At 51.6% G+C, this 25,321-nt stretch overlaps 1 protein-coding gene and 1 long non-coding RNA gene across 2 annotated transcripts in view; one reads left to right on the top strand and one right to left on the bottom strand.

Moving 5' to 3' along the window:
- Nucleotides 1–14,580: 14,580 nt before the first annotated feature.
- Nucleotides 14,581–17,503, bottom strand: LOC144929138 (uncharacterized). Its single transcript, XR_013634450.1, has 2 exons — nt 16,923–17,503; nt 14,581–16,211 (listed from the first exon to the last, which is right to left on the bottom strand). It is a non-coding gene; the product is annotated as an uncharacterized LOC144929138 (long non-coding RNA).
- LOC140895278 (uncharacterized) overlaps nt 17,401–25,321 on the top strand; it is a 57,641-nt gene continuing 49,720 nt past the window's right edge. The window contains exon 1 of the mRNA XM_078848049.1: nt 17,401–17,717. The gene's annotated coding sequence lies outside the window, so the exon portion shown is untranslated. The remainder of the gene's footprint in view (nt 17,718–25,321) is intronic.

The following is a 25,321-nucleotide window of genomic DNA, read 5'->3' as shown; positions in this document are numbered from 1 at the left end:
CGAAGTCAGTACAAACTAAAATTTTATAGAAACAGTGACTTGTTTATACTGCTGTATACTCAGAGTGCCAACTCTGAACATGGACCCCCCCCGAACAAATATCCTCCCCAAACCCCAGCTCTGAAACCCCCTCCCCCCAAAAAAACCCCAGTCATTGCTCCTAATGTTCAGAACACCCCCTCAGTGGCTGATACCTGAGGAGGGGGTTGTTATAGCAGATTGACCCTAGGGACTGTTACTTTATATTCATTCCACTTTAAAAAAAAAAAAATCTTTCCCTTCCATCAGAATCCCAGCTGTGAGATTAAGCATCGGGCATGTTGGGTGCCGTAACCCTTACCATGCCGTGTCTGTGTCATAGCTAGAGAAATGGGTCCCCCCACACACCCACAAAGACATGGGTCAGAAAGTTTGGATCCAAATAGGATGGCCAGATGTCCTGATTTTATAGGGCCAGTCCCCATATTTGGGGCTCTGTCTTATATAGCTGCCTACTGTACCCCCCCCCCGGCTCCTCCACCACCCCAGTTTTTCCACACTTGCTACCCAGTCCCCCTAGATCCAAATGGCATTTGCTACCAATACCAGGAGCAGGAATCGATCGAGCTATAGGAAAGGAAACACCCCCCAGGAATGAGACAAGAGGTCTCCGAGCCAGAAGGGGAGGGTAGAGGGGAAAGGAGGAGGACAGAGAGATAGTCAGGGGCAGCAGGAGCAATCAGTGGGGAGGGAGGTTCCCAGCTCCTGGCCCTACCCAGCCCTATTCCTTGCAGCCCCCCCCCCCCCCCCCCGGGGCAGTGACTGTTCTGGGGAGAGGCAGAGAGAGGAAAAGCCAGTTCCTGCCTCTGCCTGGTCTCTGCGCTGCTGGGGGGATGCGCTGCCCTTCCTCTTCTGGCTCCTGCGATCACAGTCTGCCACCTCTCCCTAGATGTGTTCTCCTGGTGTGTCCCTCCCTCTACCTCCCCCCCCCCGGCCACAGACGCTCTTCCTCTGGACAGAATGGGTGGGGGTGGGGGGATGTTCTGGGTCATGCTGCTGGATGCCTCTGTTGTGGTGCTGGGATGATTTCAGCCAGTCCTCGCTGGGGACCCCCCATAGTCACCCTGAGGCCCTGAATCCTGCATAGGGGCCTGGAGCCCTGTGCAATGGGGCAAGCCCTCTGCTGCTTCCTAATAGCTGCTACAGCTGCTAAACTGGGGCAGACCCATGGGGAGCAGAGATGGGGCAAGGTGCAGAGTCATTTCCCTGCCCGGCCCCAGCCCTTTGCCCCGGAGCTCTCCCCTCGCCTGCAGGCTCCAGCTCTGGGGCTGGTGTGGGCAGAGCCCGGGGCTGGTTCCAGACACTGCAGAAAATCTCCCCCCTGGGCACAGAGCGGGGTTAATACAGATCTCTCCCCGCACACACCTCGGCTCAGCCCCGGCTTCTGGATCACAAGGAACGGAGCAGGAGCCAGCAGCAGCAGCAGTATTTGACCTAGGAAGTAAAAACCCCAGAAAACCTGTCTCTCTCCTCTCTGTGCAGTAATCAGAGCCCGAATGACATAGCCTCCTCACTATCAGAGGCTCGTTCACCTGCACATCCGCCAATGTGATATATGCCATCATGTGCCAGCAATGCCCCTCTGCCATGTACATTGGTCAAACTGGACAGTCTCTACGTAAAAGAATAAATGGACACAAATCAGATGTCAAGAATTATAACATTCATAAACCAGTCGGAGAACACTTCCATCTCTCTGGTCACGCAATCACAGACATGAAGGTCGCTATCTTAAAACAAAAAAACTTCAAATCCAGACTCCAGCGAGAAACTGCTGAATTGGAATTCATTTGCAAATTGGATACTATTAATTTAGGCTTAAATAGAGACTGGGAGTGGCTAAGTCATTATGCAAGGTAGCCTATTTCCTCTTGTTTTTTCCTACCCCCCTCCCCAGATGTTCTGGTTTAACTTGGATTTAAACTTGGAGAGTGGTCAGTTTGGATGAGCTATTACCAGCAGGAGAGTGAGTTTGTGTGTGTATGGGGGTGGGGTGATGTGAGAAAACCTGGATTTGTGCTGGAAATGGCCCACCTTAATTATGCACATTGTAGGGAGAATGAAAAGGAGTACTTGTGGCACCTTAGAGACTAACCAATTTATTAGAGCATAAGCTTTCGTGGGCTAGAACTCACTTCATCAGATGCATGGAGTTTGTGTGTGTGGTTTTTGGGAGGGGGGTGAGAGAACCTGGATTTGTGCAGGAAATGGCCCAACTTCATTATCATGCACATTGTGTAAAGAGTTGTCACTTTGGATGGGCTGTCACCAGCAGGAGAGTGAATTTGTGTGGGGGGGTGGAGGGTGAGAAAACCTGGATTTGTGCTGGAAATGGCCCACCTGATGATCACTTTAGATAAGCTATTACCAGCAGGACAGTGGGGTGGGAGGAGGTATTTTTTCATATTCTCTGTGTATAAATAAAGTCTGCTGCAGTTTCCACGGCATGCATCCGATGAAGTGAGCTGTAGCTCACGAAAGCTCATGCTCAAATAAATTGGTTAGTCTCTAAGGTGCCACAAGTACTCCTTTTCTTATAGCCTCCTTCCTCGTCCCCGCCTCAGGGCAGACACCGACCTCATCTCCTTCAGATCTGGAGTCAGACCCTGTCCTTCCTTGCTGTGAATCTGGATTGACACCAGTCTTTTACTGAGACCAGAATCTAACTTGGGTATGTGGCCCAGGAGGCATGAGGCCAAGAGCTTTTTTTAACGTTGCCTACCCTGGAGATTTAGTATTCAGCAGTTGGTCCTCAAAATCATGAATGTGGCTTAAACCACAAAAATTTGGAGCAGAGGCCAGGGAAGGGGTGGGGGGCAATTTGCCTTCTAGTTTTTGAGATTTTGGAGGAAAGCTGCCCACCTGCAAAGCATGTTTGAGCATTTCAGATTCAAAATTCCCCAATGGTTGTTTGCAGGGGACATCTCTTAGCCCACAGATCCCCAAACTGTGGGGTGCACCCCTTTAGGGGGCACAGAGGAATGTTTGGGGGGGGGAACGCAGCAGGGCCTGAGCCAGCCCGCATAGGAGGTGGGGCAGGAGCGTCACCCAGCCACACTTCACCCCCAGCTCTCCTTTGTCCCCGGCCCCAGTCCTGCCCCCAGCCTCATCCCCCAGTCCTGGCTCTGTTCCTGGCCCCAGACCTTCCCCCGGCTGTGGGCCTCAGTGCCCTTACCCCTGCCTGTGCCCCTGCCTGCCATATCCTGGCTCCGGGGGGTGGGGGGGAGCAGAGAGGGTTTAGGGGGTACAACTCTGAAAAGTTTGGGGACCACTGCCTTAGCCTCTCCTATCCCCTGGGGTGCGGGAGCTGCCATGGTCTCCCTCCCCACTTTCCTCATTTATGCTTACTACCCTGTCTTTCTAGTTTCCCCATCCGGTCTCCTTTTGCACTCGGTCTCCTCTCCTGCCATTTCCCTGCCTTTTCCCTTCACGGTATCCTACCCCTCATTTCCCCTTTCTGCCGACCTGATCTCTGTGGCCACCTCATCTTCCCCCACCCCTCCTCTGCACATTCATGTTGCCCCCCACATCCTCCTGTGGTGATTCCTTTTATTCTGTCCAGTGTCCCTTCTGTATCCCCTACTTCCCCATGCCTCTCTCAGCCTCTTCCTGCCCCGACATCTTTATATGCCCCCTCAGCCTCCTGCAGCTCTTCAGTGTTCTTCCTGATCCCCATCCTTAGGCATGGAAATGCAGCCAGCTCTCCTTAGGGCAGCTTGGCTTCCACTCTCATATCGTGAATGGGAAATGAGGGTCACGTTGAATAGGTGACAGGTTTCAGAGTGGCAGCCGTGTTAGTCTGTATCAGCAAAAAGAACGAGGAGGACTTGTGGCACTTTAGAGACTAACAAATTTATTTGAGCATAAACTTTCGTGGTCTAAAACCCACTTCAACAGATGCATGCAGTGGAAAATACAGTAGGAAGATCTATATATTCATAGAGACCACGAAAAATATGGGTGTTGCCATACCCACTGCAACGAGAGTGGTCCATTAAGGTGAGCCTTTACCAGCAGGAGAAAAAAAAACTTTTGTGGTGATAATCAGGATGGCCCATTTCCAACAGTTGACAAGAAGGTGTCAGTAACAGCAGGGGGAAAAAATAAGCAAGGGGAAATAGTTTTCCTTTGTGTCATGACCCAGCCACTCCCAGTCTTTATTCAAGCCTAATTTAATGGTGTCCAGTTTACAAATTAATTCCAGTTCTGCAGTTTCTTGTTGGAGCCTGTTTTTGAAGTTTAATTGTTGTAATATTGCGACTTTTAGGTCTCTAATCGAGTGACCAGGGAAATTGAAGTGTTGTCCGACTGGTTTTTGAATGTTATAATTCTTGACGTCTGATTTGTGTCCATTTATTCTTTTATGTAGAGATTGTCTGGTTTGGCCAATGTACATGGCAGAGGGGCATGTACGTTGCATAGGGGAAAATTTATAAGTTAGTTTCCAGGGAATGTGAGATCCTGTGGCGCTCGCAGGCACCAGAAATAAGAACATAAGAATGGCCACACCAGGTCAGACCAAGGGTTCATCTAGCCCAGTATCCTGTCTTCCAACAATGGCCAATGCCAGGTGCCCCAGAGGGAATGAACAGAACAGGGAATCATCAAGTGATCCATCCCCTGTCGCCCATTCCCAGCTTCTGACAAGCAGAGGTTAGGGACACGATCCCTGCCCATCCTGGCTACTAGCCATTGATGGCCCTAGCCTCCATGAATTTGTCTAGTTCTTTTTTAAACCCTGTTATGGTCTTGGCCTTCACAACACCCTCTGGCAAGGAGTTCCACAGGTTGACTGTGTGTTGTGTGAAGAAATACTTTTGGTTGATTTAAACCTGCTGCCTATTGATTTCATTTCATGACTCCTAGTTCTTGTGTTATGAGAAACAGTAAATAACACTTCCTTATTTCCTTCTTCCACACCAGTCATGATTTTATAGACCTCAATCATATCCTACCCTTAGGCATCGCTTTTCCAAGCTGAAAAGTCCCAGTCTTATTAAAAATCTCTCCTCAAATGGAAGCTGTTCCATACCCCTAATGATTTTTGTTGCCCTTTTTTGGTACCTTTTCCAATTCCAATATATCTTTTTTGAGATGGGGTGACCTCATGTGCACGCAGTGTTCCAGGTGTGGGCGTACCCTGGATTTATGTAGAGGCAATGTGATATTTTTTGTCTTATTATCTGACTCTTTTGTAAAGATTCCCAACATTCTGTTCCCTTTTTTGACGGCTGCTGCACATGGAGTGGATGATTTCATAGAACTATCCACAGTAACTCCAAGGTCTCTGTCTTGAGTGGTAACAGCTCGTTTAGACCCCACCATTTTATATGTATAGCTGGGATTATGTTTTCCAATGTGCATTACTTTGCATTTATCAACTTGGCTAGATTTGCTATACAACCATGAGAGTTGGGAACTCTGGAAGGTGGAGTCACCTCACATGCAGGGTAAAGCCTCAGGGCAGCTGTTTTCCCTCCAAAATCAGTTCCTCCAGTTTTAAAGTGGGGAGGGGAAAAATCTGAGGGGATTTTATATCACTATTTGATAAAGGAATTGAAAGATATCGCCTCGCTATTCCTACCATTTACATGGGCAGTGGGGAGCCCAAGGGTGACGCAACTTCATCGGCTGGGAGGGGAGGATGGAGAAAGAAGGTTCTGGAAATTTCCAAGCCCCGTCTGTAGAACAGAACAGCTGCCATCTTCCTTCATATTACCATGTCTCAGCAGTGGAAGCGTTCATTGATCCTGTGTGCTGCCGGGAGCTGCAGGGACTCAGTCACACACAGAGCGGCCCCTTCTGGAAAGCGGACCTCTCGTCTCGCAGGATCTGAGGCAAAAGAAAAACCAGTCTGTCAGGGCCTAGCCAGTTGCCCCATAAGCAGCTGGAAGACACCATTCCCTCAAGTGTGGCTTTGATGCTCATTAAACATGGAGAAGGTTACGTTCATCTTCAGACATGTCAGTGTTAATGGATGCATGCGGGGAAGAATTTAATCTGAAAATGTGAGGAGGAAAGTTGATCACAGGTGTGCTGACTCAAGGCAACAGATTCCTTCCAAAATAAGAAGGTGCTGTAGATAAAAATAGTGAGTAATGCCCCCAAATTTGAGGATATTTTTACATCAACATTCTATAAAAAGTGAATAAACAGGCAAAATATGAAGGCATTACATATCAATATTCAATAATTAGAAGGAACTGGCAAAATTTGAAGATGTTTGATATCGGTGCTTAATAACTAAAGAGAAAAGAGTGGAAATTTGGGGAAATTTATATTGCTATTTGACCATAGATAAAGGGGCAAAATCTGAAAAGATTTTAGATCAACATTCAAGCATTTAATAAGGAAACAAGTATAATCTGAGAGTTTACATTGCTATCAGTTAATTAGAGAGAAAAGGGACAAAACTGAGGATACTAAATCAATGATAGATAATTAGAGAGAAAATGGAGCAACATTTTAGGGCATCTTGTGTCAGTATTTGACAATGCTCCATAATATGAAAGAAAAGCAGGAAGATTTGAGGGGATTTTATGTTGATATTCAATATTGGGAGATGTCAGGGTTCCTTCCCCACTCTGAACTCTAGGGTACAGATGTGGGGACCCGCATGAAAGACCCCCTAAGCTTATTCTTACCAGCTTAGGTTAAAAACTTCCCCAAGGTACAAACTTTGCCTTGTCCTTGAACAGTATGCTGCCACCACCAAGCCTTTTAAACAAAGAACAAAGAAAGAGACCACTTGGAGACGTCTTCCCCCAAAATATCCCCCCAAGCCCTACACACACCCTTTCCTGGGGAGGCTTGAGAATAATATCCGAACTAATTGGTTACAAAATCATCAAAGACCCAAACCCCTGGATCTTGGAACAATGGGAAAATCAGAAAACTCAGGTTCTTAAAAGAAGGGTTTTATTAAAAAAAGAAAGGTAAAAATCATCTCTGTAAAATCAGGATGGAAAATACTTTACAGGGTATTCAGATTCAAAACACAGAGCATCCCCCTCTGGGCCAAACTTTAAAGTTACAGAAAACAGGAATAAACCTCCCTCTTAACACAGGGAAAATTCACATAAAACAAAAGAGAAACCAATCCGCCTTGCCCAGCTTACCTATACTGGTTGCAATATTGGAGACTTGGATTAGGATGGGTTGGAGAAGATGGATTTCTGTCTGGCGTCTCTCAGTCCCAAGAGAGAATGAACAAATGTGAACAAAGAGCACAAAACAAGAGCTTCCTTCCCCCAAGATTTGAAAGTATCTTGTCCCCTTATTGGTCCTTTGGGTCAGGTGCCAGCCAGGTTAGCTGAGCTTCTTAACCCTTCACAGGGAAGAGGATGTTGCCTCTGGCCAGGAGGGATTTTCCAGCACTGTATACAAACAGGTGGTTACCCTTCCCCATATATTTATGACAGGAGAGAGAAGGGAAAATCCGAGGGAGTGTTAGATCAACATTCAGTACATAACTGGAACGTGCTTGTTCCCCCAGCCCTGCCATTAACATGGGCAGCAGTGAGCCCTGGGCGATGCTGTGTTAACAGGGGCTGGGGGCCGGAGGGAGGTGTGGAGCCAGGAGGTCCCATGGCAGTTGGGAGGGGGTAGAAGTGGGATGGGGCAGATGATTGGCATCGGTGATTGGGGGGCAGCTGGGCTGTAGGGAGTAGAAGTTGTGACTGGGCAAACTGGGGCTAAGCAATACATTAATGTTCAATAAATTGTATAAAATGGGGTAAAATCTGTAAAGAACTGTACATAAATATTTAATAATTCGTTGGGAATTTAATACCCGTTTCACAGGACAGCTATCCTGTTAGTCATGGGCAGGCACTGTTCCCCCAACCAAGACAAGGCTTCTGGCTTTTATTTTTATTCAGTATATTCTGGGGTGGTGGCAACAGACTGTCTTCTGACCCTCACCTGGGATAGCAACTGAGGGCAACACCAGGGAGACGTCGCCGCAGAGAAAAAGAGGGCAGGGATGCAGCTCAAAATCCTTGGCTATTTTATGTGGGCATTTGAGAAATAGCAAGAAAATTGGGCAAAATCTAAGGGGAAATAAGAGGAAAATGTTCATTAATTGGAGAGAAAAGGGCAAAGATCTGGCTGGATATCCATACTGGAGAATTTGCGTGAAGTGGGGAAGAAATGGAGATAATTTTTAGTTGATTGTTGTGATAGACGTGGCAAAATCTGAGCAGATTTAATTTCAATCCAAGAGGGAAAATGGTGAAATGTGAAGGTGGAGACTAATATGCAGCAATTTAATGTTCAGGAGACTGATCCCTTTTGGGCTTCTCTGGGGGTTCTAGCAGAGGCCTGACAGGGTCTTGGAGTTTCTCCCTCCTAAAAAGCACCTGTTCTGCTTGCTTTCTCCATCAGCAACAGATTCGCCCCAGATAAGGAGAAACTGCCCCAGTTCAAAGGGGAAAACAACTCTGAGGAGATTTCATGTCCATACTTGATAATCAGAGGGGAAAGGGCAAAGATTGGACAGAGCTGACATTAACAGTTAATTAAATAGAGAGAACAGATAAATGTGATGGGATTTTATATCCTTATTCAATAATGAGAAAACAAAAAGATTAACCTAGAACATAAGAACGGCCAGACTGGGTCAGACCAGTGGTCCATCTAGCCCAGTATCCTGTCTGCCGACAGCGGCCTGTGCCAGGTGCCCCAGAGGGAATGAACAGAACAGGTCAGTTTATCCAATGATCCATCCCCTGCCATCCAGTCCCAGCTTCTGGCAGTCAGAGGTTTAGGGACAGCCAGACATCTGACCATCTTGGCTAACAGGCTGGATGGACCTATCCTCCACAAACCCATCTAATTGTTTTTTGAACCTAAGTTACGCCTGAGGGCTAGAAACTCAGATCCCTCCCCCGGGGTGCATTCACAACCAGGGAGCAGATTCCCAGGGGACTGCCAGATCTGGGGGATCCTTTGTGCAGAGAGTCACTTTCCTGCCCAGTCCCAGCCCTGTCCCCATCACCCGGCTGCGGTGCAGGCAGAGCCCGGTGCAGGGGCTGGGTCCAGCCGCCGCAGAAAGTCCCCCCCAGCCGGTCACAGAGGGGGGTTAATGCCGGGCTCTCCCCGCTTTTCCCGTCTCCCACTTCCTTCCTCCCAGCAGCACCACCAGCTGCTGTCAGCTGATTCAGCCCCTTCCCGTGTCCCCCAGTAGCCTCCTGCCTGCAACAACACTTGCTGCTGGGACCTGGGACTTTCCCAGGCTGGCAGTACCGGGTTTACCATGGTGCCGGGCCCAGTGTCAGAAGGGGCCCCAGCCAGCCCGATCCCCCGGCTGGCTGAGCCGGCCAGGAAAGCTGCCCCAGCCCCTGCTCCGCCACGCCTTTTCCCACCCCTACTCTGCCCCTTCCCCCCCAAGCCCCTTCCCCTGAGCTACATCCCAGGGGACTGCAGCAGGGGTCAGGCCCACCCTGCACTCACCGGGCACCAGGAAGTGGAGCGACCTGGCGCCAACCTCCTCCGCTCTGCCAGCTCCTGCTGGGGGGCATTTTCCCCCCTGCTCCCCAAGCCTGGGGACGAGATGTAGTGGTGGGGAAGGGGCAGGGGATGGGGAAGAGAAGGGGATGGGGGAAGGGGGGCCTAGCATGCAGATCCCCTTGGCAGAAGCTGGGGCTCCCTTGTTCAGCAGGCCGATCAAACCCTCACCCTGACAAACCCTACCTCCCCTGCATCTGTACCACCCTGATGAGTCCCCCAGACTCCCTCCCCACTGAGCCCCAAACACCTTCACCTGGATCCCCTGCAGAGTCCCATTGCGCCCCTGCACTTGGAAACCGCCCCCAATGAGCTTCTGTGTATCCAGATCTCCCACTGAGCCGCCCCCACCCAGACTGCCCCACAGAGAACTCTCTTACCTCCACCTGGATCCCCCCACACTAAGTCCCTCTGCTGAGCCTGCTCACCCACACCTGGTGCGCCGGGCACGGGGGGCAGGGCCCCAGGGTGTTTCTGGGGCAGGCCTGGCCCTTGCACTGTGTCAGGGTCAGGTGCAGCTTCACTGCCAAGTCCCTTTCCCGGCGTGGGGTCGGCGGAGGCTGCAGGGTAAACTCCCACCTCCATGCAGCCAGTGACCTGTGCTCCTCACTGCCATGTTGGAGCCTCCACATTTATTTATTGACAGATAAAATTTGCAGAATTTTATAATATTGTGCAGTTGTGGTGGGAGGCCAGCGGGGGAGGTCTCTGGGCGAGGGGAAGCTGGGCATAAGGGTGGGGCACTAGGCAGGGGGGGCGGTGTGGTGCAGGCCCACCTGTTATACCAATAAAATAAAAACCAGCAGGATCTTATTAAAGGGAAAAAGGCAAAATACCACATTTATTGTGAATACAGAAAGAATCACAGTAAGCAGTTAGTTATAGCTATAACATTCCATTCAATCTCATATTTATTCACACATTCATTCATACAAACACACACACACACAGGTTCTGCAAGGTTGTTATCATAGTTACCAGCCTTAGAGTTGCTCATGCCAAGCCACTGGCCAGGTGGCCTGGACATGAAGAGGGAGCAGGGCCTTGTCAGATGCTCATCTGATGCTCCTGGAAGTTGGTTTGCAGAATCAGACCCCAAAGTTCTCACTTTCTAGAGTCTATTTTTATAGGAATTTCTTCCTATGCCAGTCTGGGAGAATTGCTTCATCATGCTGTTGCTGAATCAATCAGCAGATAGCACATTCCTGACGGCTCCGTGCTCCAAGATGTTATCTTGTTCTTTGGTTCTCCCATTCTTGAAGCTGTTGGGTGGATTCCAGTCTGCCCTCCGGGGGTCCTCTGGTTATTTCCACTTGACGCCTTCTTCAGCCCATGGACACTGGATTCTTAGGCTGGCACCTCCCTGATCATTCAGTTATTATCCACACCAAGCATGCATCCACATACATCCTCTATCTCTATTTGAATCACAATTGTTAATACAACAAAAGGGCGGGGAGTCTCTGGGTGCTGTTTCTGTTGTTACAGAGTATTGCTTTGGGTCTCTCTCTCTGTGAATTGCTTTGAGAACAGACTCTGTCTTAGCATGTACTAACGCAATTAGCAGCTTGCAAGTTTCACACATAGAGGGAGAGAAACAGCACCAAAAACCAAGAGACCTCTTAATTAGTAATACCCTGGAATTTGAACTACGGGGAATCAAACTCATTTGTGATTTTAATACAGAACTTCTTTAATAGGATCCAACACACCCTCAAGGGGAAGGGGTATGCTGGCAGCTCAGGGCTGGGCAGGCCAGCGTGCGTCCGGCAGCTGCAGGTTTGTAAATGGTGCCTCCTGCTGGGCTGCGCGGAGCGGGGCTGTTCCCACCACACTGGGCCTCATTGCCCCCAGCCCGCCCCTCACTCTGGAGACTGACCGTCCCGCCCCCCTGCATCTTGCCCCAGGGGGGCCACAAACATGTTTGGCACTGGGCCCACAGAAAATTAATCCGGCCCTGCAGGCTGGGGCTCGCCTTTGGCTGGAAGAACCCAGGCATCCTGACTCCCAGCTCCCCCGCCCCGTCCTGCTCTCTCACCCCCCACTCCGGTGGGTGTACCCTGTCACAGCCAGCGATCTGCATTTCTTTTCACTTCCATCCAAGCCGAGGAGGGTTCCCCCCGCATCCAGAGTCGCATTCACCGAGCATCCCAAACACCCTAGGAGGGGCTAGGGTGACCAGACAGCAAGTATGAAAAATCAGGACAGAGTGTGGAGGGTAATAGGTGCCCATATAAGAAAAAGCCCTGAATATTGGCACTGTCCCTATAAAATCGGGACATCTGGTCACCCTAGGAGGCCTGGACACCCTGGCACAAGCCTATGAGAAGCTCCTCTGTGTTCGTCGTCCCCCCCCCCACCCAAGGGACCCCATCCTGGCTGCGGAGGACCTATGGGGTAACTTACAAACTGCTTCCCTTCTGGCCCAATTAGTTACTTGTCGCAGTTACAGACAAGTAGATATTTTCCTTTGCTGCCCCCGTCAAACTTTGCTGCCTCTGTCTTCTTTCCCATCCTCTAGGGCGGGGGCAGCAAATTGTGCTGGATGGGGCATTCCTGGACCATTTTGCTACCATTGTGAAATCACTATTTTGAATTTGGACACAAAAAAAGACGGGTTTTTGTGTGTGGGGGGGAACATTCTATAATGTGAAACCTCCAGACAGTTGTATATAAAGCTCTGATGGAAGGCATTGCTATTTCTTTATTAGTCTCTTTTGATTGTAGATTAGGCCATACCATTTCTATAGCAAACAAACATTTAATGCACACAAAACTGTGAAAATAGTGCAAAGCATTGTAAACAGTATTTGAAATACTTACGAAGGCCTTGGAAACACAAGCTGTTAGGCAGAAAATTGACCATTGTTCCTTGTACAGACTTCCCCCCATTGTCTCTGTTACATATATCAGGGGTGCTGGAACAATTTGTGCAGTGGGGGTGCTGAGAGCCATTGAAGCAAACTGTTAACCCTGTCTATGATGGAAACCACTTCAAGCCAGGGGCTATGGCAGCTCCCCTAGTTCCAACACCTAGAACACATATTGAACAAGTTTTCAACACAGAATCTGTAGTTCGGTAGGAAACAAAACAGACACCCCCTTTTTTAACTATGAGGAAAAGACCTAAGGGCTAAATTCACCAAGGGACTTAAGAGTTGTGATGCTGAGTGTTGCAATGCCAAACTTTCAGATGCCTAGAAAGTCACAGGAACAGCGGTGTGACCCACAAAGCCTGAGTCAGGTGCCTAGGATCTCTGTACAATGAATGACGAGAGAGGGGAGCCTTAGAATGGGATCCACAAAAGCCAGCGAGCTCAGTGGGGAGAACCCCAAGCTAGCCAATGGGAGATGCTGATGACAGGGGTCTGTCCTAAGCCCCGTTTGCCTCTTGATACTGAGGGGGCACACTGTAAAGGGGGGGACACACATGACCACCCCACAGGTTGCCTCTGGGAGTAACGTCCAGCCCACCTCCCTGGGCCAGGGCAGCCAATCCTGCCAGCTCTTGGGGGGCTGGTCACAGGATCAGAGAGCACGTGTCTCTGGGCTTCAGCAGGGGAGAGCCGGGATGCAGGCAAAGCCTCTATCTGTGGCTGAGCAGAGACCAGGGAACCAGCTCCTAGTGCGTTTGCCTGTGACACCCCTGCCCTGCGCCCAGCCGTGCTCTCCCCACCCCACCACTGTAACCTGTGGGAGTGAGGGGACTCTGTCCTTCTCCCACGGTGCCTGTCCCCAGCACATTTCCAGCTCCCTTGGCTGTTCTCCCTGGCAGCTGGGTCCAGGCCCGGGCAGGGCGCGGGACTGTTTCACACACAGGCTGCGGGTGACTGCTCCGGGTCACCTCCTCTGGGCAACGCAGCAGGTGTCCGAGAGAGAGCCCAGCTGGGGAGGCAGCGGCGGCCCACCCCCTCTGCTCCCCGGCTACCTGGGATGGGGCCTTGCTCGGCCCCTGGGCACAGGTGGGGAGCAGAAGGGGCAGTCCCACAGCTGGGTTCTCACAGGCAGCCTTTGCGCTGCACAGAGCAGCCACCTTCCTTTAGCATAAGCATCTTCCGCATCAGAAGTGGCTCCATCCCATCCTTCCGCTCCCCCTGGGCCCGTCTGCCAGCCAGGGAGAGGGGCCAAACGCGCAGCAGGAGAAGGACAGAGCCTCTCTCCCTACCTCCAACCCCCCGCCAGGCCAAGCAGGACCGAGGTGGGCACTGGACCTCACATTGCCCCCACCCCACGCGTTGCCTATGCTAAGCCCCACCTGTCCGATACAGTTCAGCACCTAAGGGCCCATCTACTGTACACATTGTCGCTGATGCAAGTTACATCAGCATAAAGCCGCTGCAGTTAGCATGGGGCTCATGCACGTGCATACTTGGCTGCTTGGGTCAGCGCTGCACCCACTCAGCTGTTACCAGATGTGCCCGTTGGTACTCTCCTTTATTCCAGCTACTTTTCGGGGGCGGTGGGGGGGAAGGGGGCAGGGTTCTGTAATTCTATCGATGTACTGCTTGTGTTTTCATATGGAGCTCTACTTCTCCTTTCTGCAAGTCCCCCCCCAATGGAGCGATCCTGCAGGACCTAGGTTCCCCAGGGCTGGGTTCCTCCAGCCCCAGAACCAGATGAACACACACACACATTAACAGAGCAAGTCTGAGTGGACCAGGTCAATCAGCACTTTCAAGCTGACCCCTTATATGCCACAGGTACCGCACAGGAATAGAGTAAGCCTGAGCAGGCGGGGTCAAACAGCACTTCCAGGCTGCCACCCTTGTATGCCCCTGGACTCAACAGTCTGGATCGAGCAGCACTTCCCAGTTGCCACCCTCGTATGTCCCAGGTTCAGCACGTCCCTATCCCCACTTTCACGTTACAATTGTTCTGGTCGTAACCCACTTGATGAGCAAACCCCACAGGATTTTTGGGCGCTACAGAGATCTTTAGCTTAGATAAGAGAAGCGTTGCTGCAGAGTAAATGAGGAAGCTAAAACCACGAAAGAGTAAAGTTCAGAGAGAGAGAGCGAGAGGGAAGCAACCAGCTTAACCATAAAAGTTATTTATTGGATAATAGTGATAACTACACAAGGAGAGCCTAAACAAACAGAGTTTGGATCCAGGCATCAGAACACTTACTTGAATATAGGTAGGAGGTTTTGTAGAGAAACAACAATGGTTCAAGGGAGAACACTAGATTTGTTTATGGGTAAACTGATGACTCAAGGGTTTTCTTTAGGCTAGACGATAGGAGCTGATCACTCTTGGCTATGGGTGGTGTTCCTTCCAGGGAGCTTACAATGCAATTAGGCTGCTTCAATATTTTGGGCATCAGTCGAGGATTCATGACTAGAATTAGTCTGATAACTGCTGAGCTGGATGTGGGCTGGCGTATGTCCATTAACATTTGGAGCAGAGATCCCCCATGATGCCATGCTTCCCTGCTTTTCTGCTCCCAGAGTTCAGTGCGGTTCTTGCCTTGGAATCTCTGTTCTCCATTCTGTGTGCTAATGGAGATGCCTCCTTATCCCATCTTTGATGCAGATGGGGCTACGGGAGTTGCCTTAATTCTATCACCCTTGTCAGGAGGGGTTTAGGTGTCTGCCACCACCCTTCGCTGCTCTCTGCAAGTCTTTTCTCTGATCGGTGTTGGTTCAAGCAGAGGCTGGGGGGGAAGGGCAGGGGTCTGTCCTAAGCTCCGTATGCCTCCTGATACTGAGGGGGCACACTGTAAAGGGGGGGACACACATGACCACCCCACAGGTTGCCTCTGGGAGTAACGTCCAGCCCACCTCCCTGGGCCAGGGCAGCCAATCCTGCCAGCTCTTGGGGGGCTGGTCACAGGATCAGAGAGCACGTGTCTCTGGGCTTCAGCAGGGGAGAGCCGGGATGCAGGCAAAGCCTCTATCTGTGGCTGAGCAGAGATCAGGGAACCAGCTCCCAGTGCGTTCGCCTGTGACACCCCCTGCCCCAGCTCACCTCCGCTCCACCATCGCCCCGGAGCGCGCTTTTGGCCGCCCCCAACCACTTGGCGCCCTAGGCGACCGCCCTGGAGGCTCCATTAGTCCTCACGCTGCTCTCCCCCGGTGAGAGCCAGAACCCGCCGCTGCTGGCAGCTTTCTTGGGAGCTGTGGAATAGCTGCCCAGGCGGCATTGCCACGGGAAGGGCTCAGGACAGCGCTCGGGCCAAGCCCAACCGTTCTCAACAAAAGCCAGAACGTCTAATGGGGTTTGCCCTAGTGCTACGACCAGTCCCGTCCAGCCAGTCCCATCCACGAGGCTTGAGAGCTTACAGTCAGTGGGAGTTGGGCTCCGCTGAGAATCCCAGCCCAGATTTCTCACCCGGCAGGCTTCTGGGATTGCTGTCACTTTGTCAGTTAAACCTTCTCCAAAACAGGTTGTTTCACACCGTGAAAGAAAATCCAAGGGTGTGACCCCAGTTTCATGTTGGTGTAAATCAGGGGAGACACGAGGTCAAATATAAAATATTCCCAGGCTCCATGAATAGGACTCCACTTCCTTGGCATCTCTGACATCATAAACCTTCTCCAGCCACCAGCAGAGACAAGTCTGTCTTTAGGTTGGGGAGGTTTTTTTGGTTCACCAATAAAAATAAAAATCAAACCAACCACATCATTTCTGACGATTCAGGAACAAGCCAGATCCATCAGAAGACTCTGAGGGGAGAGAGAAAAACTCCTGGGATTGAAACTGAGTCGAGAGAAGAGAAGCCAGGAGTATCTGGTAGGTTCCTGCCCACGCTGCACCCTCTTCTCCAAGCCAGTGGCAGTCCAGCTCCGGCTGGAGGCCAGCAAGTGGCAGAGGATCAGCCAGTGACCTGGCTGATGCTAAGGCTGGGTGGCCACCCAGTGCTGGGGCCAGCAGGCAACCTGACACTGGGGGCAGCTGGCAGGCAGGCGAGCTGGCCCTGAGGCTGGCCGGTGGCCCGGGGCTGTTCAGATGGGGTCCTCCAGCCATTGGGGAGGAGGGCTCGGGGGGGATGTTGGGGGGGGTTGGGGGTGGGGGGTATGTTGGGGGGGTCAGGCTCCAATGGGTGTAGGGGGGCTCGGGCAGAAGGGGTGGGGGCTGCATGGCTAGCCTCCCCAAAGGGGGGCTCACACACCGCCTATAAGGGGCATGTGAACTGATGGGGGATGGGTGGAGACAGAACTGATGGGGGGCTGGAGGGGGACAGGATTAATTGCTGGGCAGGAGGTGGGCTGATGTGGGGCCGAGAGCTCCTGCAGCAGGGACCCAAATCACCCTACCCAGCATGTGGGAGAGTGGGCGACATAATTGTCCCATGCGCAGGCCCCAGCTGGGCAGGGGGAGTTCACACATCACACCCTGACCTAAAAACACAATGCAAACGTATATTAAAATGTTACCATTTGGGGGCCCATCCCAAGGCTTGGGGGGGGGGTCGGACTCACGATTTTTGATCTCCCCAAACTGTAATACTGCACTGCTGGGCAAAGGGGAGGCAGCAAACGGTGAGGGGCAGGCCCCGCATCCATCACGGCTCTGGGGACCGGCGAGAGGCAGCAGGCTGCGGTGAGACCGGCCCGGACCGCGGGACGGAGAAGGGCCGAGGTGGGGACGCCAGGAACCCCGCGCCTCGCAGCTGGGAAGGGGCAGAAGGGCCGGCCGGTGGCGGGCACGGCTCCCCCAGCCCCGGGACTGCCGGGCGGGGAGAGGCAGAAGCGGCGCAGCAAGGAGACCCGGAGCCCGACCCGGACCCGGACCCGGAGCCCGCCCGCGAACCGGGGACGCGGGGGAGGGCCCCGCTCCCTGCAGCCTCCGGCGGGGGCGCGGCTCGGGGGGGGCAGTGCAATTGGGGGGGGGGCGGTTTGCAGGCCGCCGGAGACCCGAACAAGGCAGCGGAGGACGTGGCCAGCCCGGCCCCACCCGGCCCCGGGCGCGGTGCGGACCCGCCCCGGGCAGACCCGGCACAACCCATCCGGGGTCAGCGCCCGGCGGCAGGAAGCGCAGCGCGGCGGCGGCGGCTCCGGTGCGACTCCGGTGCGACGCGACCCACGGTCCTCGCCAGCCCCCGGCCCTGGCTGCGGGCGGGACATTCCCGCGCCCCCCCCCGGGACCCTCCCCGTGCAGAGACCCCGGCCCCCCCGCGCCCCGCCTGGGACCCCGAGCCCCGCCCCGGCTGTGCCCCACGTGGAGCGAAGGTGAGACCTGCCCCCCCCGGGGCAGCCCGTGCGGGGCGGGGGGGCCCGGCTGCTCTCCCCGGGGGGGCCGGCTCCCTGCCTGGGCCGGGGGGGTGCCCAGGGATGTGGAGGGGGCAGGAATTGGGGGACAGGGATTCACGGGGGGGGGACAGGTACCAGGGGGGACTGGTACACAGGTACCAGGGGGAGAATTCTGGGGCTCAGGGGAGCAGAGCTGGACTAGAGGGAAACTCGGGGGGGGGATAAAGGGAAGGAAATGGGGGTGTGGGGGGAGGGGCTGTGGGGAGGCTGGAGGGAGAATACGGAGCAAGCGGAGACTGGCTGGGGAGGGCAGGAGGCGGATGGGGATGGGGAGGGATACAATGGCAGCTCCCCCAGCCCATGGGGTAGGGAACAATCTCAGTATTTGCGGGTCTGACTCCTGAATCTTAAATGTTGGAGGTTGACGGGACTGAACTGGGCCCTGCTCTGATTTCTGTGCAGGATTCTGTGTGAAACCAGAGTCACTGCTAGCAACAGCAGGCAAGGAGCCCAGCTGGGATTTATTTAGGTTTGGTTCAGGTTTGGGTCCAGTTCCATTCAAAGTGTGTTCCCTTTCATTTGTGGTTCAAGCCACCCAAAGAAACAAAAATAGAAGTTCAGTGACAGGTTTAAATTCTATCCCAATCTCAGTGGAGGTAAACCCCAAAAAACAGCTGGAACTTAAAATGCCAACAGTCTTGATTTTTGATTCTTTATTTTGTGACTTTAACTTTACATGAGTTTTCCGAGTGTTTTTCTGTTGTCAAATGTACATGATTATTTTTTCCTAACCAAACTCTTTGAACAACCTCAGATAACCTGTTTAAACAGTTGCTTTGCCATATCGGACCTCTGCAGTGAAAGGACACATCTGAGGCCTGGAAATGTTCTTTCAGCACTCACTTGTCTTGCTGGACCTGCCAGTACAATTTGTGCCGGTTGGTACAGCTTGGGCATGCTGACATTTTTCTGATGCTCCCAGCAGTTGGGCAGGTTTTCTTCTTATTTGCAGATGAGCCACATCTCAATGAATCAGAAATTGGCCCAACCCTGGGCTTTCCTTTGTCCAGATATCGCTTTCTTTCTGGAGATTTCACAAGCGTTCAGAATTTCCATTTCATCTTTCAATTTCGGACCCGTCTGACATTGATTCTGTGTAATGAAATTTTGCCTTGACTTTGTCCTCTGCTGACAGTGGGGGTTGACATCTCGGATCAAGATATGTGTGTGACATTCTTTACTTTGGGGGAACACCTTCTGACTCCCATATGTCCTCCTCTGGATATAATTGTGATAATGCCTATAAAGCATGCCAGGTGGGGTATCAGGGAAAAGGTTATGGTTGGCTGAAAGTCACTGTTCCATCTGAATACGAATATCTTTAGTGCATATGAAGTTATGAGATTGTCACTAAAATATGCTGTGGGTTTGGGAGGTGCCCAGATACTGGCTTACAGAGATAATGACAAAGGGAGGTAACCAACCCTTGGAAGGGTGCTGTTAAATAGAAATCACCAGCCATTGTCCAGCAACAGAGTTACAATGCAGTGACTCACCCTCATGAGGCTACAGTAGGGAGAATTGCTCAACCTTGCTTAGAAACTCAGCAATACTGGTTTGTACTGTATAGACGTGCCTGGACTTGTATTCTCCAAGCACATGGACCAAGGGTATAAAAACCAAACACGGGGCCATGCTTGGCCTTCCTCCTTCACCCACCTATGCTGCAAGCAACAAGTTACACTCTGAAGACTCCAACTGAGGGGACTGGCCCAGATTTCAAGGTGAAATCTGTATATTGCGGGGGAGGGATAGCTCAGTGGTTTGAGCATTGGCCTGCTAAACCCAGGGTTGTGAGTTCAATCCTTGAGGGGGCCATTTAGGGATCTGGGGCAAAAATTGGGGATTGGTCCTGCTTCAAGCAGGGGGTTGGACTAGATGATCTCCTGAGGTCCCTTCCAACCCTGATATTCTATGATTCTATGATTCTATTAAGGACTGCAATATCCAGTGGGGGCGAGAAAAACAGCCTAGTCAAGTTGTTGCCTAGTTTAATAGGGGGGAAAGTAACTTAAATTTCTTACGGGTACTGTTGTATCGCAACCCCCCCCCTTGGGGAGAGGGGCTCAGGGCAGAGGATTGGGGGCTCAGGATTGGAGGGTGTGGGTTGTGCAGAATTCAGGGCAGGAGGTTGGGGGACGTGGCGGGGGGCTCAGGCAAGCTCAGGGTAGGGGGTTGGGGTGATTGTGGGGAGCTTGGGTCTGGGAGTGCGGCCACCACGCTGCCCGGCCACTGGACCCCCCAGGATGTTGGGGACCGCGCTGCCTGGCCACCCAAGTCCTGTGGCTGGAGCCTGGGGGTGCTGTGGCCGCATCACCCAGGGCCTGGGGCTGCTGGCTCGGGCCCGCTGGGGCTGGGGCCTCACCCCCCCCCCCGCCACTAGCCGTCATGCAGTGGGGCTGGGAGTCACGGGGGGGGGGGTGTTGGGATCCTTTGGGGGAGGGTAGAAGGGAAAGGGGGCAGAAGGGGAGGGGTGGGCTGCCCATGCCCAGCACCAGCACTGAAACCTTACTGGTCGGTCGGCAGCATCCAGAGCCCCAGCCGCTCTCTTACCGGGGCGCCGCTCCGGGGTGCACCAGCCTACTTTCACCTTTGCTAATTGGGGTGAGAGTTTAAAAAGCCAGAGTTAGTTACCAATCACATAATATCACCTAAAATCTGTCTTTTATAGTCAGTACATTTGTTTTACTGTTTATCTTCACCAGTGAGTTTGTATGAAGTGTGTGGCACATTGCTCAGGTTTTGCAACGGCTGGTGTAGATCCGCTTTCCATTGCTGAAGTGGTGAACCAGTTAATAAATGTGCATTGCTCATCTTGAGCAATCAAAGGCGGCATATTCCTGAGGTACAGTGCTGGGAGCTGGGGGGATTTGGCTGTGGCCTTTCTCTGTGTGATTCAGGAGTGGCCCTGGGAGCTTTCATGCAATCCAGCTGGGCGTTGGGTCTCCCCATGTGGTTGTGCTGAGTGATCACAGCGCCGGGAGGGGTTGCTGCTGGTCACTAGCAGGGCATTGTGAGAGACAGCCCAGGCTGGAGAGACTCTGGGGGCACAGCGGTCCCACAGTCCCAGGCTGCACCCTGGGGATCCCATCACAATATGTATGAGAGAAACATATTTTTCTGGGGTAGGGCTGGGGGATTGGAGGTGGGTATCATAGAATATCAGGGTTGGAAGGGACCTCAGGAGGTTATCTAGTCCCACCCCCTGCTCAAAGCAGGACCAGTCCCCAACTAAATTTATTGGAGAATTGCTAATATAGTTCCTATTTTTAAGAAAGGGAAAAAAAGTGATCCGGGTAACTATAGGCCTGTTAGTTTGACATCTGTAGTGTGCCAGGTCTTGGAAAAAGTTTTGAAGGAGAAAGTAGTTAAGGACATTGAAGTAAATGGGACAAAATACAACATGGTTTTACAAAAGGTAGATCGTGCCAAACCAACCTATCTTCTTTGAGAAAGTAACAGATTTTTTAGACAAAGGAAACGCTGTGGATCTAATTTACCTAGATTTCAGTAAGGCGTTTGATACCGTGCCACATGGGGAATTACTAGTTAAATTGGAAAAGATGGGGATCAATATGAAAATTGAAAGGTGGATAAGGAATTGGTTAAAGGGGAGACTACAACGGGTCCTACTGAAAGGTGAACTGTCAGGCTGGAGGGAGGTTACCAGTGGAGTTCCTCAAGGATCGGTTTTGGGACCAATCTTATTTAATCTTTCTATTACTGACCTCGGCACAAAAAGTGGGAGTTTGCTCATAAAGTTTGCGGATGATACAAAGCTGGGAGGTATTGCCAATTTAGAGAAGGACTGGGATATCATACAGGAGGATCTGGATGACCTTGTAAACTGGAGTAATAGTAATAGGATGAAATTGAATAGTGAGAAGTGTAAGGTCATTCATTTAGGGATTAATAACAAGAATTTTAGTTATAAGCTGGGGACGCATCAATTAGAAATAACGGAGGAGGAGAAGGACCTTGGAGTATTGACAGGTTTCAGAGTAACAGCCGTGTTAGTCTGTATTCGCAAAAAGAAAAGGAGTACTTGTGGCACCTTAGAGACTAACCAATTTATTAGAGCATGAGCTTTCGTGAGCTACAGCTCACTTCCTCAGATGCATATCGTGGAAACTGCAGCAGGCTTTATATATACACAGAGAATATGAAACAATACCTCCTCCCACCCCACTGTCCTGCTGGTAATAGCTTATCTAAAGTGATCATCAGGTGGGCCATTTCCAGCACAAATCCAGGTTTTCTCACCCTCCACCCCCCCACACAAATTCACTCTCCTGCTGGTGATAGCCCAGTGAGAAAGATAGCTGGTGAGAAAACCTGGATTTGTGCTGGAAATGGCCCACCTGATGATCACTTTAGATAAGCTATTACCAGCAGGACAGTGGGGTGGGAATAGGTATTGTTTCATATTCTCTGTGTATATATAAAGCCTGCTGCAGTTTCCACGATATGCATCTGAGGAAGTGAGCTGTAGCTCACGAAAGCTTATGCTCTAATAAATTGGTTAGTCTCTAAGGTGCCACAAGTACTCCTTTTCTTGGAGTATTGGTTGACCACAGGATGACTATGAGCCGCCAATGTGATATGGCTGTGAAAAAAGCTAATGCAGTCTTGGGATGCATCAGGAGAGGTATTTCCAGTAGGGATAAAGAGGTTTTAGTACCGTTATACAAGGCACGGGTGAGACCTCACCTGGAATACTGTGTGCCGTTCTGGTCTCCCATGTTTAAGAAGGATGAATTCAAACTGGAACAGGTACAGAGAAGGGCTACTCGGATGATCCAACGAATGGAAAACTTGTCTTATGAAAGGAGACTCAAGGAGCTTGGCTTGTTTAGCCTAACCGAAAGAAGATTGAGGGGAGATATGATTGCTCTCTATAAATATATCAGAGGGATAAATACCGGAGGGGGAGAGGAATTATTTAAGCTCAGTACCAATGTGGACACAAGAACAAATGGATATAAACTGACCACCAGGAAGTTTAGACTTGAAATTAGATGAAGATTTCTAACCATCAGAGGAGTGAAGTTTTGTAATAGCCTTCCAAGGGAAGCAGTGGGGGCAAAGGATCTATCTGGCTTTAAGATTAAACTCGATAAGTTTATGGAGGAGATGTTATGATGGGATAACATGATTTTGGTAATTAAATATTCATGGTAAATAGGCCTAATGGCCTGTGATGGGATGTAAGATGGGGTGGGATCTGAGTTACTCAGGAAAGAATTTTCTGTAGTATCTGGCTGATGAATCTTGCCCATATGCTCAGGGTTTAGCTGATCGCCATATTTGGGGTCGGGAAGGAATTTTCCTCCAGGGCAGATTGAAAGAGGCCCTGGAGGTTTTTCGCCTTCCTCTGCAGCATGGGGCATGGGTCACTTGCTGGAGGATTCTCTGCTCCTTGAAGTCTTTAAACCACGATTTGAGGACTTCAATAGCTCAGACATAAGCGAGAGGTTTTTCGCAGGAGTGGGTGGGTGAGATTCTGTAGCCTGCGTTGTGCAGGAGGTCGGACTAGATGATCATAATGGTCCCTTCTGACCTTAATATCTATGAATCTATAAATCATCCCAGCCAGGACTGTGTCAAGCCTGACCTTAAAAACCTCAAAGGAAGGAGATTCCACCACCTCCCTAGGTAACGCATTCCAGTGCTTTACCACCGTCCTAATGAAAAAGTTTTTCCTAATATCCAACCTAAACCTCTCCCACTGCAACTTGAGACCATTACTCCTTGTTCAGTCATCTGCTACCAATGAGAACAGCCTAGAGCCATCCTCTTTGGAACCCCCTTTCAGGTAGTTGAAAGCAGCTATCAAATCCCCCCTCATTCTTCTTTTCTGCAGACTGAATAATCCCCGTTCCCTCAGCCTCTCCTCATAAGTCATGTGTTCCAGTCCCCTAATAATTTTTGTTGCCCTCCGCTGGACGCTTTCCAATTTTTCCACATCCTTCTTGTCATGGGGGGCCCAAAACTGGACACAGTACTCCAGATGAGGCCTCACCAATGTCGAATAGAGGGGAATGATCACATCCCTCGATCTGCTAGCAATGCCCCTTCTTATACAGCCCAAAATGCCATTGGCCTTCTTGGCAACAAGGGCACACCGTTGACTCATATCCAGCTTCTCGTCCACTGTCACCCCTAGGTCCTTTTCTGCAGAACTGCTGCCAAGCCATTCGGTCCCTAGTCTGTAGCGGTGCCTGGGATTCTTGTGTCCCAGTTCAGTGTCATCTGCAAACTTGCTGAGGGTGCAGTCCACGCCATCCTCCAGATCATGAATCATTATCATTAGTAAGTATTAATCAGTCTCCTGAGGGGCGGAGAGCAGGCCCTGCAGGTGGCTTCAGTGGGGAGGGGAGTTTGGAGCATGAGCCCTGCCTCAGCTGGGGCAACTGGAGGGAGGAGCTGCCCCAGAGGTGGGGATGGTGGGAGGAGGCCTGTCTAAGGGGAGAAGGTTGGGGAGCCGTTACCTTTGCCCTTGGGCTTGAAGAGTTGTTACGAACGTCACAGCCCAGGGAACATCCAACCCCTTTTCTCCCCAGGGGTATCTCAGAGATGCGTCATCTACTTCTGGGCCCCCTTCTGCCTCCCATGGTGTGCAGACAGCTCCCAAGCCTGCACTTGTGGGCTGGCCCCCTTCTCATTCTCTTTTCACTATATGTAGTTTTTTGGGTTTTTTTAATAATGAGCTTAAAAAAATGCTGAATCTTTATTTTAACTTTTAACAGCCCCTCCAGCCCCCCCCCTTTTCTTTTTTTTGTTCAGTTCCATTCGGGTTCAGTCGGTAACACAGATTTATGGTTGCGATTCAGTTCCGGTTCATGTGTGAAATACCAGTTTGACGATTCCAGTGTGAGTCCAGATGGGCGAATGAAATCAGCATTGACCTGACTGTCCCTGGGGGCTGCAGGGGCAGCAGAGGGGGGGCTCGGTCATTAGCTGCCCCCAGCAGAGGCTCTGGTCATTGCTCAGGCCAAGGAGGCCGGTGTCAGCCTCTCTCTGAGCCTGGGATACTGGAGCCTGAGAGCTCGCTGGGCCTCCTGGGGCAGATGCTGCTGCTGCCTCCGTTGTGATCTGGGAGGCCGGGCTGAGCAGTCGCTGCTCCCCCAGTGGGGTCTGTGCTGGGACAGACCATCATTAAAGCACCCCCTGTGCCCAGCCGAGGGGGGACGTCCTCCTGGGGCTGGAACCAACCCCGGGCTCTGCTGGTATCAACTCCTGAGCCAGAGACTGCAGGTGATAAGACACCTGGGGGAAGTGCTGGGGGCCCGCAGGAAAGTGACTCTGCATAAATGGCCCCTCTTCACACTATGTCTGTTCCCGGGTGACTGTGAGTCCCAGAGCTGCGGCCCCCGACGCTCCCAGACTCACCCCCCTGTTACCAGTGGCAGTAGCTTTTGGAGAGGAAACACCCCCAGGACAGCGACCAGTTCTTCCGCGCAGTTGGGAAAGTGGAGAGACTGGAAGGGGCAGCAGGAGCAATGGGGGGAGGGAGGTTCCCG

Source organism: Lepidochelys kempii, chromosome 11, assembly GCF_965140285.1.
Source record: "Lepidochelys kempii isolate rLepKem1 chromosome 11, rLepKem1.hap1, whole genome shotgun sequence".
Classification (NCBI taxonomy): domain Eukaryota; kingdom Metazoa; phylum Chordata; order Testudines; family Cheloniidae; genus Lepidochelys; species Lepidochelys kempii.
This window is presented reverse-complemented; position numbering and strand designations above follow the sequence as displayed.